The following is a 13,909-nucleotide window of genomic DNA, read 5'->3' on the forward strand; positions in this document are numbered from 1 at the left end:
GACTGCGGATACCAGGGTAACAAGGATATAGTATAACAAAGGTAAGCAAGATATAATGCAGCAACGGTTGCAAACAACTCCTGAACATAATGCATCAATTAAAGTAAAGCATTTAATTAAATCATTGCAAATCGGGAGAAAAATGCTCCGGGGCTTGCCTCTCTCGAAGGAGCTCGGGCGGTGATCGGGGCACTCCGGAAGTTCCTCAACGTCCTCCTCGTCGGCTTCTGGCACTTCCTGCTGCTGCACCTCGAGCTGCTCCTCGGGCTCCTCGGGTATGACGACTGGGTTCTCGGTTTGCGATCCTGTATGATGCATGCGCGTAAGTGATTATGCAAATGGTGCATCGAAGGAGATGAATGCAATGGATATGTTTAAATGCAAGGTAGTCAACATCATCCAAGAAACTATACTACAAGCACATGTCATCTACTGCATTCTCTTCTACTACGAATATGTTAAGTTAACATATCTTATGAAATGCTTCAAAGATACACCAAAGCTTTACTAATTTCTTAATCACACTTAAAGCAACACTTGCTTAAACCCTAATTAATAATAGGTTTGAATAGCAACATATATTTCTAATGCTCCTAAAAATTTGAGAAAATTACAGTAGCATAATACTACCCTAAACAGACTACCATAAAAATTTCATGGCATTTGGATAAGTAAACTATCCTACACAAAAATGACAAGCTATAGCATAAAAATGAGCATGAAATTACTTTGTACTATGAAAAGTGTCAAACAACAGAATTAATATTTTTCCTAGGTTCTTCATAGCATATAATGACTGTCCAAAAATTTTCACATGCATGTTTTATACAAAGTTTGCTCTTTAGCAAAAATAACAAAAATCAGCCATTAAAGGCACTTGAACTACACCTCCAAAGTTTTCCATAGCACATGCATGAAACATATTTTTCCTAAGAAGTACATGACCTAAGAAGATTAACAAACTTGAAATCATATTTTTCTGCAGACTATAGATTTTTCTACATATTTTTCAAGTTATCAGCAATATCCATGATTAAATAAAATCCTACAGAAAAGTATCCAAAAAATGACATGCAATAATTTTCCCAATTAGATCTGGTGACAAGGAACCTAGCAAATTTTGTTTCAACAAATTTGGAGCAAGTTTGATCACCCAAACATTTTTCAAACCATTTTAGATTTCAATTAACAAATAATAAATGGAAATCAATTCATTTAAGAAATACTGGGCCGGCCCGTGGGGAACAGCTGGCCCACGGCCACAACCGGCCTGTGCGGCCCGAGCGTGAGGGAGGGAAGACGGCCCAACAGCGCGTCAGCCCACGGCCTGGCTCGGCCTGGTCAGCCGAGGCAGGGTGCCTCGCCGGGGCGCGCGCTGGCGCGACGGCACGGCTCGACCAGCGGCCGGCGGCCATCTCCGGCCACGGCAGCGCAAACAAGCGAGCGCAGGAGATGCGCGAGGCAATGGCGAAAGCGAGCAGGCAGCTAAGCACGGCTGAGAAGGGGAGGAAGGGGACGCTCCACGGCGGCCGAGCACGGCGGCGCCATGGACGTCGGTGGCGAGGCGCGGGGAAGCTCACCCTAGGCTCGGAAGGCGGCACAAGCGCGAGCGTGAGCCGAAGGGAGGCGAGGCAGAGTTGTGGGCGCGAGCAATCGAGGAATGGCGCGGTGCTGGCGTTGTTATTCTTCTCCTGCTTCAGACAGTCGCTGATGAAGTCGTTGAATCTGACGCGGTTGTTGGTACCAACATGCTTCATCATTTTTGGATTGAGACCCCTCTTAAAACTGGCTATCCTTTTGGCATCTGTGTCAACCATGTTGGGAGCATCGCGACACAAGTTGTTGAAGGCATGCAGGTATTGCGTCACGGTCTTGGTGCCCTGGTTCAATGCCAGAAACTCTCCCAACTTCATTTCAGTCAGCCCGGGTGGAATATAGACTCCGCGGAAGGCCTCAGCAAACTCTCTCCAAGAAATCTGAGCATTTGGAGGGAAGGTGGTGCGATGGTGCTTCCACCACATTCCCGCCGGTCCTTGCAATTGAAGTGCAGCATATTCTGTTTTCAGCACCTCAGTCATCATCAACACGATGGAATTGGGGATTCGTGTAGAGCGTGTAGATAAAACTTTACTGCTTTTATGCATTCATTGGGAATTGGGCTGAAATAAATCTTCTACAGGTACATAACAACGCTATCGTGTAGAACGTATTAGCTACGTATTGAGAGATCGTTGAATGCCACCGAATTAGTCGTTAGAAATTATTATTCCTAAGTTTGTGAGAACGTACGGCACGTACATACATCATGTTACTTGTGCATTTCATTCATCTCATGCATTCCTCCCCTTATAAATTGATTATCTCATTTTGATAAAAGTTGTATCACCAAAAATATGTTTCTCCGAGGTAATAAAAGAACTTTTGCTATAGATGGCCCGCACGAAGCAGACCGCCCGTAAGTCCACCGGAGGAAGAGCACCTCGACGTCCGTTAGCCCTGAGGGAGCACCGCACCACGGACACCTTCTTGAGCGAGTTTGGCATGCCAACTTTGCTTTGGAGAGTGCTCCATGATGTGGGGTACCCAGAGGGTCAAGAGCCGGTGTACTCTTGGAATGAGAGCCAGTTGGTAGATGATGGACTTGCAGTGGTGGAGATCACGGTTCCTGCTCTCAGTGATGCTCCAGATTGGGATGGTTGGCATTTGGAGTTTGAGGGTCGTACTCCAGCTGAGGGTGCAGAGGGAGCAGCCTTCCATGTCATCAGGGACATTATGAGCAGATTTCCCAGTGAGCTTGCAGCAGCTCTAGCTGGTACTTTTCCTAGGGATGATCCTCGCGATGCCATTTGGGTTCAGCCTCAAGGAAGTGCATTGGTCAGAGGTCCAGCTGAAGGACAGGCTAGCGACAACCAGGCGATGAGTGCTATGTTCGCCGCCATCAGAGCATATGAAGGTCTCGAGAGTACCTACTGGACTTTGACTGGCTTGTGTAGTGAGGATAAGCTCAAAGGGAAGAAGCAGAAGAAGAGACAGGCACGAGCTATAGCTAGCTTGCAGGAGCAGTTGGCTGATATGAACTTACAGCGAGATCAGGCGGTTGAGAGATGTGATAGAGCTATGCAGCGAGTGCATACGTTGACTCAAGCCAACAACAATGCAGACCGCATGATTGGACAGTTGGTGCAGGAAAGGAATGAAGCCTGGAACGCAAGAAACCTTCTGTTGCAGAGAGTCGATGAGCTAGAGGAATACAACGGCAACCTGCACGAGAAGTTTCACGCGGTCTACAATGGGGTTGGCCCATATGCTCCACCGAACGCCGCTGGCATAGACATCGACAACGACAACCAGAACGAGCCTGTAGTTTCACCTAGAGGCGATGGTGACGTCTCCGATCCCGACGATGGCCCCGAGGAGTAGGCTAGTTGCCCTGCGCTAGTATCTAGGTCTTGTCGCGATGACCTTTCTTTTGTTGGCATGTAATCTATCGTATGTTGCTTCAAATGTATGAGACTTGGCATGTGGTCGGAACTTAATTATCAAATGCGATATCTGAACGCATAAAAAGTCCAGTGTATGTATGCTGGCAATGTGATTGTATGGACGCGATGTTTGCCATTGGAGTAATTTGATTAAGTGCTGTTGTTTTAATTGGGATGCGATTGTTGTGCCTCTGTTTTATTGTATGAATTTATTCTCTCCAGTAAATTTAGTACGGCATAATTTTTCCTTCACTCACAATTATTACAGCTCCACTCAATCGTTACTTGTTGCTGAAATATGCAGATGACAAACACTCGCCGAACCACGTATGAAGCCGCTGAGCCCGGTGCCACGGTGCGGCACGCCGTATGAGCGACGAAAGAGAAATATGATGCAAGAACCCCAGTCAGTACTTAATTAAGCCACCTAAAGTCCTTAACTGGGCATAAAGGATATGATCACTGGCACACTTTATAGTTTTAAAATCACGTTTTCCAAATGCCTTTTGTTTTAAATACACTTGTGAACAGTAACACGCTAAACCATGCTCTGATGCCAGCTGTAACAGACGTGGTGTTGGAGCCAAACCCGAAGACAGTGTTTGATGGATCTATCCCGAAGATGGAAGGACTAAGCGAATGTTAGGACCTGTGATGTCACCAGGACGGTGCAAGCTAACTGAACTGACTTGTGACGGATCCCAGGTAAGCCCCGGAGCATTTTAAGTCTCCTACTTTATAAAAGCAATTCTTTCTATATACGAGTTATATATTATTGCATTAAGTTGTAGGAGTTGATTGAAACCGTTGATGCATTGATTACTATCCTTGCCTACCTTATTACCTTTTTACCCTGTTAGGTCAGGATTGAATAACTGCTTAGCCTTGCTTAGACCGGTAGCGATCGGAGATATCCGGTCACCTACATTATAGGTGGTTACTGGAAGAATTTAGCTATGGAAAGAATGATATCCTGGAATTAACCATGTGTGATGGATAATTGGAGACCGGACGGAAAAAGTTGGAGGCAACCAGACAGGGTTCTGAGGTGCTGTTAGTTTCTGTCTGTGTCGATTAAGGACCGACCGTTGTTGGGCCTCGAGTCATGTTGAACGCATGCCTTACATTTAGCTGGCCGAATAAAGTACCTTCTGACCGCGAAGCTGGGAGATTTTTCGGGCCGAGTAGATTGCCCGCAGCGCACTGTGCCGAAGCAGGTGTGGTAGGACACGGGGGCGAGATGATAAGACCAAAGTGCAGTCGGTCGGCCCCCGGGTACATGTGGTTCCAGGCAAACTCGAGATTCCTGGAAAGTTGACTCGGTGATCAATATCTCACTTTAGCGGGTGAGTGAGGTTTGTGTAAGGAATAAATCACCAGCTGGTTAGGAAACGATTCGAATCGCCATCGCTCCTGGATAGTGAGCACTTGACTTGAGTTACTTCATTGTAGTAAATGTTATGGAACACTTGGACAGTTATAATGAATATGACAGTATGGAAGTTGTTTAATGATCATTGGTTATCATTATCTGCTTAATTACATGTTTACTCTAGTATAGGTGCAAATCTAGTCGACAGGTTAATATTAATTAACGTGGCAATAATGCTTTTCGAAAAGTTCTTGAAATGCTAAAAATGCTTCTTTCTGCAAATGAGTCAGCTACCCTACTATAAAGCCCTTCATAATCCTTGGTGTCATTTATTTTCGGTTATGTCGGGTAAGTCTGGCTGAGTACCTTCTCGTACTCAGGGTTTTATTCCCACTTGTTGCAGATGGGCAGATGTATTACGGCTACTGTATCAACTGTCTGTATCCTGCGATGGGTGATGCTTAGGACCATGGGCATGGTCATTCCTTACGTCTCATCTGATGCTTTTGTTGGAGATGATCATTCGCTGGCACTATATTTAAACTCCGCGTGAGTGTGTGTGTGTGGTTTGAACAAATGACTTCCGCTACTTTTATTCGAACTGCTTTTGTAATAACTATGTTGAAACTCTGATGTATCCATGATGCAAACTTGTATGTAATATGTGATGGTGACCGCTAAACTTATTACGATCATGGCTGGGACACGAGTTGGTTTGAAATCCTTCGTGATTTCACGGACTACCGGGTTATACGGGCTTAAGTTTGTTCAATCGTCTGCTCTGGTGGATGGTTTTTCTTACTTAAATTCGTATAATTGGTCGGTTCTGTTACACGTACACACTTGAGCATATTGCAAGCTTCCGACAGCTGAAGCATATGGAACCACTTTCATTTGATCGATCTCATATTGGTTCCTGGGGCATTGAAAATCCCCATATCTGTTGCCCTTGACTATAGGAGCAGGTGAGGGACTACATCTGTGCATACTGAATTTCTTTAAGACTTTTTCTATGTATGCCTTTTGTGATAGTCCTAATACCCCTTTACTTCTATCTCAATGAATCTCGATCCCAACAACAAACGAAGCTTCACCAAGATCTTTCATATCAAATTTTGAGGACAAAAACTTCTTTGTTTCCAGTAGTAGACTGACATCACTACTAGCAAGTAAGATATCATCCACATACAGGACAAGGAAGATAAACTTCTCATTCTTAAACTTTGCGTAGACACAATTGTCCTCAACATTATCTTTAAACCCAAAATTCTTTATTGTCTGATCAAACTTCAAGTACCACTGTCTTGAAGCTTGTTTTAATCCATAAATGGATTTCTTTAGGCGGCATTCCAAACGTTCTTTTCCTTCCATGACAAAACCTTTCGGTTGTGCCATGTAAACATTTTCTTCTAAGTCTCCATTGAGAAATGTCGTCTTTACATCCATCTGATGTAATTCTAAATCGTAATGTGCCACTAATGCCATTATGATTCTGAAGGAATCCTTATATGAGACTGGAGAAAAGGTCTCATTGTAATCAATCCCTTCTCTTTGTGTAAAGCCTTTTGCCACAAGTTGGGCTTTATATCTCTCTATATTCCCTTGAGAGTCAAGTTTTGTTTTGTAGACCCATTTACAGCCTACTGTTTTGGCTCCTTTAGGAATTATCTCCAAATCCCAAACTTTATTTGCATTCATTGATCTCATCTCATCTTCCATGTCCTCAAGCCACTTTGATGAATGATCACTTTTCATGGCTTCTTCAAATAAGGTGGGATCATCCTCCATTTGAAATTCTTCAGTGTTGTACACTTCATAATCAGCAGGAATAGCTAATTTTCTAACTCTTTGAGACCTTCTAGGGGCCTCCTCATTTGGCACATTTTCTGTTTGAGGCTGTTGTTGCTCCCCCTCATGTGTGGCAATAGTTTCTATAGGATCCTGAGGAATAGGTTCCTCATCATCATTCATTGTTGCCATAGGCGGGATAACAACAGGTGCTGGCACCACAGTGTCTTGTACTGTCGGTGCGGTAACAGTAGGTAGTGAGAAAAATGGCTCATGAATGATCGGAGTGGGTGCATACACCCGCTTCTCTTCAAGGTCAATTTCTCGAGCTACCATGCTCCCCCTAATCATTTCATCCTCTAGGAAGATAGCATGTCTTATTTCCACAAACTTTGTATGTCTGTTAGGACAGTAGAAACGAAAACCTTTTGACTTTTCTGGGTAGCCAATGAAATGGCAACTCACTGTTTTGGGATCTAGCTTCCCAATGTTTGGGTTAAAAACTTTAGCCTCAGCAGGGCTCCCCCACACACGCAAGTGGTTAAGTGAGGGTACTCTTCCTGTCCACAACTCATACGGTGTTTTGGGCACCAACTTACTTGGTACTCTATTGAGAATATGAATGGCGGTTTTTAACGTCTCCATCCACAAACTCATCAGTAAAGTGGAGTAACTTATCATACTACGCACCATATCCATCAGGGTACGGTTACGCCTTTCAGCTACTCCATTCTGCTGAGGTTCGCCCGGTGTTGAATACTGGGCGACTATACCATTCTCCTATAAGAACCTTGCAAAAAGTCCAGGAACTTGTCCATATAGGGTATGCCGACCGTAGTACTCTCCCCCACGGTCAGACCTGACTATCTTAATCTTTAAATCATGCTGATTTTCAACTTCTGCTTTAAATATTTTGAATTTATCCAACGCTTCTGTTCTTTCTTTAATCGGATAAATATAGCCAAAGCGAGAGTAATCATCTGTGAATATTATGAATGAATCATAACCATCCACACTTTTCACAGGAAAAGGACCACATATGTCTATGTGAATAATCTATAGAATTCTTACGCTTCGTTTGACATCTTTCTTAATTTTCTTTATATACTTTCCTTTTATGCAATCTCTACATTGTTCTAAATCTGAGAGCTCTAATGGAGGAAGAATGTCATTCTTAACTAGTCTTTCTATTCTCCCCCTCGAAATATGGCCTAAACGACAGTGCCATAATTTCGACATCGCATCGTGAGCTCTCTTTTTTTTTCTGTTTGCATTGTTCGATGAGGATACATTCTCATTCATATCACATACGGAATTCACATTTTCACGAAGTGATAACAAGTAAAGCTCGTCTTGTCGGAAGGCAAGACCAATACATTTATTATTAAACAATATCTGACATTTGCCATTTCCAAAATGGCAATCATAACCATCATGGTCCAACTTTGATACACTAATCAAGTTTCTTTGCAAAGAAGGTACATAAAGAACATCTCTAAGAAAAAGTATGAAGCCATCAACAAGCTCTAGCGGAAGATCGCCAACGGCCTCAACATCTGCTTGTACTCCATTTGCGACTTTAATGAAACTTTCGCTTCTTTGCAAAGTTCTCATCGAACGGAATCCCTGTAATGAATTAGCAACATGAATAGTTGCACCTGAATCAATCCACCAAGTAGATTTTGAAAACTTTACATACAAGGATTCATTTACGAACGTAATAATGTTCTCACCTTTATTTTTTATTATCATCTTTAGGAAATCAGAACAATTCTTCTTATAATGTCCCGTCTTCTTACAGTAGAGACACTGATCTTTATCCACTGAGAATTGCTTGTTCTGAGACTGTTGCATGGGACCCTTTCCAGATGACTTGAAGGAAGAGTTGTTATTATAGTTTTTTTTCTTATCTTTTAGGTAGTTGACAGTACCACCTTATAAAACTTTTATTCTTTCTTCCTCCTGTACACACATGGTTATGAGCTTTTCTAAATCCCATTTTGCAGGCTATATGTTGTAATTAACAACAAATGTGTCAAATTCTTTGGGCAAAGAAGCAAAAATCAAATGAATAAGAAACTCATCCTTGAGTGCCAAATTCATTGGTTTGAGCTTAGATGCTAGATTGCTCATTCTCAGTATGTGCTCTCTAATGCCACTACCGCCACCAGAATACCTTTCTGTAACCAGCTGCTTGATCAGCTGGGTTGCATATGTCTTTGAAGAGCCAGTGAACTGACTCTTTATTCTTTCTAGGTACTCTGTGACCGTGTCACAGTCTGAAATTGAGCCCACTATTGCAGGCTCAATTGTATTCTTTATCATAGCCAAACATTTTTTATTGGCTGTGACCCACTTTCTATTTTCAAGGTCAAAAGACATCTTTACGGGAGCAAAGTCCCGCTCTCTGTTCTGCCATGCAGCATCAGTCTCATCTGTCTCCCTCACCGGTGCCACATGTTCTTTGGGACACGGTGTGGTGACAACCCAGTCCACCTCAGCGAGGATGAAAGCCAGGTCTATCTTTTTCTTCCACTCAATATAGTTATCACCTTTTAGAGTGAGGATCTCTTTGATACAACTCATCAAGTTGTATCCTCCTGAAAACACAATTCAAATAGTGTGAGAACACAAATAACAACAACAATTGCATGCCTTAGTTTAACGTTGGTCAAAATTAAAACATACAATTGTTTTATACATTAAATCTACATCACCGTTGGGCAGAAATAGAAATAATGCATAACAAAAAACCATAATGACATGAATATTATAATATTGCTATTAATCAACGTTGGTCAGAATAATAACAACATTATAATAACTGTAAAAATTATCTATGTTTCAAAATTAAATTCTCCCGTTGATTCGAATTTAATAATGAAAGCAACAATTTTTAAGTACGCAGCGAAAACTTTAATAAATCTTTTAATTCTATTTTTCAGAAGCAACTTTACTATTTACTGAACAAAAAAATATCGTCGGATAAATTTTGTACAGAAATTTGCATAAAAAATGCAATACAGATTCATCTAATATGCATCAAAAGTTTCTGGAAAAATCTTTTAAACAAAATCACGAGCTATACTGTGTATATACTATTTCGGCCCAGAAACGCGCTTACCGGCCCAGCCGCGTGGCGTGCGCTCCCCCGCGCCCAAGCCGCAACCTGGGCCTGGGCCGGGAATCCGGCCGAGCAGCATCGCCCGCCTAGGCCAAAAGAGGCCCGAGCCACGGCGCGATGAATCCTGATCGTCCGACGCGATCGGACAGTCGGCCTTCAATTTCGCTGGATCAAAACCAGCGTACGCCGTCGCTCCCTGAACCCTAACCCTCATTTCTCTCTTTCTCTTCGCCTCACAGCTCTCCCTCAGTCAGTCACCGAGCGAGCGACCACGGCGAGAACAGGCAGCGAGCCCCGGCGCCGTCGCTGGCCCCCTCGCCGGCGTGCGCGCTCCCCAACGGGTGAGCGCGCCGCCGTCGAGTGGCCTGGCCGCGGCGCCCCCCTTTGGCCGGATCCCGGCGAGCCGTGCCCCTGGCCGGCCTTTCTTTTCCCCGCGCGCCGACGTGACTGCAGTGCCGTGCAAACGGCGAGGTAGGCCATCCCCTTTCCTTTGATTGATTCGTTTGTTCGGATTTCATCCAATTTGCCGATTAGGGTTAGGGTTAGGGTTTGGGATGGCCACTGTTTTCTTTTTCCCCCGATTTGAAATCGGTTATTTCTTTCCTTTTCCCGAGCTCTCTAGAGTTAGGGTTAGGTGTTCTTCATCCGAACCTTCATCTTTTCTCAGATCCGAAGGAATCGTGGTTAGGGTTCAACCGAACCCTATGTCGGCCGAAGCCCCTAATAACCGTCCCCTTTCTGTTAGGGTTTTTATTTCTTGATCCGATTCAAAATCGGACCAACTTCTTTGGTTTCTTTCGATTGTTTTTTTTCCTGATCTAGATCCATGTACTAGATAGGCTGGCTCTGATGCCATTGTTAATTACAGTTAGGATCTCTAGCAATAGATCTAGGGTTCGTTCCTTTGAATACCGGATGAACAGAGGGGAAAGATAGGAGAGATAAAGAGTGAGGTGTTGGTGTTGAACCTGAGCCCTCGGAGGGAGTCGCGGAGCCGGCCATCTCAGGTTCGGTGATGGAGGCAGCACACGGGCAGCGACGGGTGGAGTAGAGGTGGCACGGACGTCGATGCAGTGCAGACGGACGGCGTAGCAGTGACGATGGCAAAGTCAGTGGAGCTTCCCGTCGCTGGCTGCGCGCCCTCTGAGACCGGTCTAGGGTTTGTCGGTGGGGTTTGCGGCTCACGGTGAACCTCGAGCCGCCGGCCTCCACCTCTATATATAGCGCAGTGCGACGGAGGCCCACCAACCATGTAGGGTTGGGCACCCCCGATCAGGCGCGTGACCAAGGTCCAATAGGCCGTTGGACTTATTGGCTGGGAGATCAATCTAACAGTCCACCTTAGAACCACAGACTTGATCTAGGGGCTAAAGTTTAGTCATGTCACATCGGACGTTTGGATGCTAACTAGGAGGACTAAACATGAGCTAATTATAAAACTAATTAGCAAATATTTACTATAGCACTATATTGTCCAATCATGGACTAACTAGACTTAATAGATTCGTCTCGCAAATTAGCCTCAATCTGGTCTCGCAAATTAGCCTCGATCTGTATAATTAGTTTTATAATTAATCTATGTTTAATACTCCTAATTGATATCAAAGATTCAATGTGACGGGGCTAAACTTTTGCCAAAGGAAACAAACACATACGTATAGTCTAGGACTATTGTGTAACAAGTAATGAAGTAATACCTTGACCCATCTGATATTTTGTACTCAAGTCAATCCAATAGACCTGATCTATGAGGACAAATCCAAGCATTGGCGGATCCAGCCCCCCCTGCGAGCCTTAATTCCTCATTAAATTACTGTGGCATTAAGTATAAATTATCATTAAATCTTCATTATCAATCAACATGTCCATTACTTAGCCCCCTCCTTGATCTCATCCTAAATCCGCCACTGAATCCAAGTATCCAATTCTCATTACCCCCGAGTCAATAACTTAGTAGAACTAAACTTCCTTTTTTTTCACGGGGAAGAACTGAACTAAACTTTCTCTTATAGATAAGGAAAAAAAGATTCCACCAACCTATTGGGTTATCTAGATAAACCCCTAGAATTTCTATTTAATTTAACCTGCTCCACAGGTCGTGCGCCATACTAGTCTAGTATCGATCGGCCCAGATCTTCGTGGGGTCTTGGTTCGATTTGTTGATCCGAGCGAGGAGAAGCAATCGCGAGGCGAAGGCGAGGTCGGAGCTGCCGTGCCCACGGCGATCTATATATGTGTGTTGTTGCGCTGCGACTTTTTGTAGCAGAAATAGAGAGAGCGAGGATCAGCGTTGCAGAGGAGGGAGGTCCTCTGCTCTGGCGAATGTATAGGCGCCGTCCGGTGTGACGTCGACGTGTGGGGGCCGGCCGACGTGGCTGTTGCGGGCAAGTCGCTTCGCGTTGCCGTCGGGTCGTGTCAGTGTCACTGTCACCATCGATCACCGGACTCCGCTGCCTCACCCTCACCGAGACAGAGGCCCCCGCCGGCCGGCCGCCCGCGCTCCTGTTCTCACGTGGGGCGGTGAGGGTCCCCCGTTTGCATGGGTTCGTTAGAGCATCAGCGGTGTATGGAACCGGCCCCGGTTCTATAGCTTGATGTGATTTCAGCTGATAAATTGTCCACAGTGTATAGAATCACACTTGATCCTATAAGTGGGGCCCACGTAAATAAAATATCCATCCCTCAACCGTCTTCTTTCTCCTCCCGATCCTTCCCCTTCGTCTGCAGGAGCACCAACGGCAAGAGAGAGAAGACGATGGGTGATTGCGAAGGAGCGGGTTCGATGTAAAGGACCGGGGTCTCCATCGAATCAGCTTCACAGTGTATCGTACCCGGTTCCATCATCTCATTTATTGTACCCGGTTCGAACCGCACGCTGCGGATGCTCAGCAGCTGCCGCGGTGCACGTCCACGCGCCCCCTCCTGTGCGCTGCCCTCCCGCGTCTCCCCGACACGACACCCGCCTCGGCGTCAGTCAGTCCACGCCGCCGGCCAAGCGGAACGACCCAGGTCTGGCATTTGGGCCGGGTCTCCTCCGCTTTGCCTCAAACCGGTTTTATTTCTCCAGAGAACGGACTGAGAATGACAGCCGGTCGCACTTTTCAATTCTTGCAATATTAGGCTGTCTCCGACCGAAACCATCGCGAAACCAAATCCACATCTAAATGGCCTACCTGTGCAATTTTTTTTTTTAAAATCTTCCAGCATCCTATATATGCTTTTGTGTCGGCACATGCCGCAGCCCGCGACTCAGCAAAGCTTCCCGGACGCGCGGCTGCGAGCCGTGCTCTTCTCTCTCCACCTGTCTCTCCTGGACGACGTGGACGTCGCGGTCGGATGCGAATGGCCGGATGCAACGTAGCCGTCGCACGTACCGGACGCCGTCGACCGTCGTCGGCAAGGCACATGCGAGGTACGTGCCCGGTGCAGGCGCGGCGGCAGCGAGCCATGGCCCATTGCCATCCAGGCGGTGAAAGGAGCGGCGGCCCCACACGGAGATGGGCTGGATTGCTGGAATGGGACGTCGCGTTTATGTGGCGGATCCCTGGTTAACCGACGGTTTGTCCGGTACTTGGGGCTAAATCAATTCGCGTCGCCGTCGGGGCGTCCGGGAAGCGGCGGCGGACGCGACCCAGCCCGGCCGGTTCGTTTTTAACCTAAATTAATTTTGGTCGGCTTGCGTTCTGTTCGCTGAGGCTTTTAACTGATAAGCTATGATTGAAAGTATCGTTAATTGATTTGGTGTGAGAGAAAAATACTGTTAATTAACTGAAAAAGTACGGTCTGTAAGTCAAACAAGCCCAAACAAACATGCGGTCTGTTCGCTGGTTAGTTTCTGGGCTGGTTTGGACTGACTGGAGCTGGTTTATTGTGAGAGAAAAACACTATTAACTGCCTGGTTTGGACTGGCTGAAACCAACGGATGAATAGGGCGGTGTTAAGACCGCACACGGTCGGTTCACCCACCGAGTAACGCGCAGCTTGACGAGTCATGATAGAGACTGTGTTTATGGATAACAGAGGTTTGGAAAACTGCAAATCGTTTGCAGAGCATACGTACGTACGTGTTACTTCTTGCTGACTGGTGCAGCGTCCCGCCGTCCGCGGACGGGCTCCAGCGCGCTCAACTGCCCACCCGATCAT

Source organism: Miscanthus floridulus, chromosome 2 (assembly GCF_019320115.1).
Source record: "Miscanthus floridulus cultivar M001 chromosome 2, ASM1932011v1, whole genome shotgun sequence".
NCBI lineage: Eukaryota > Viridiplantae > Streptophyta > Magnoliopsida > Poales > Poaceae > Miscanthus > Miscanthus floridulus.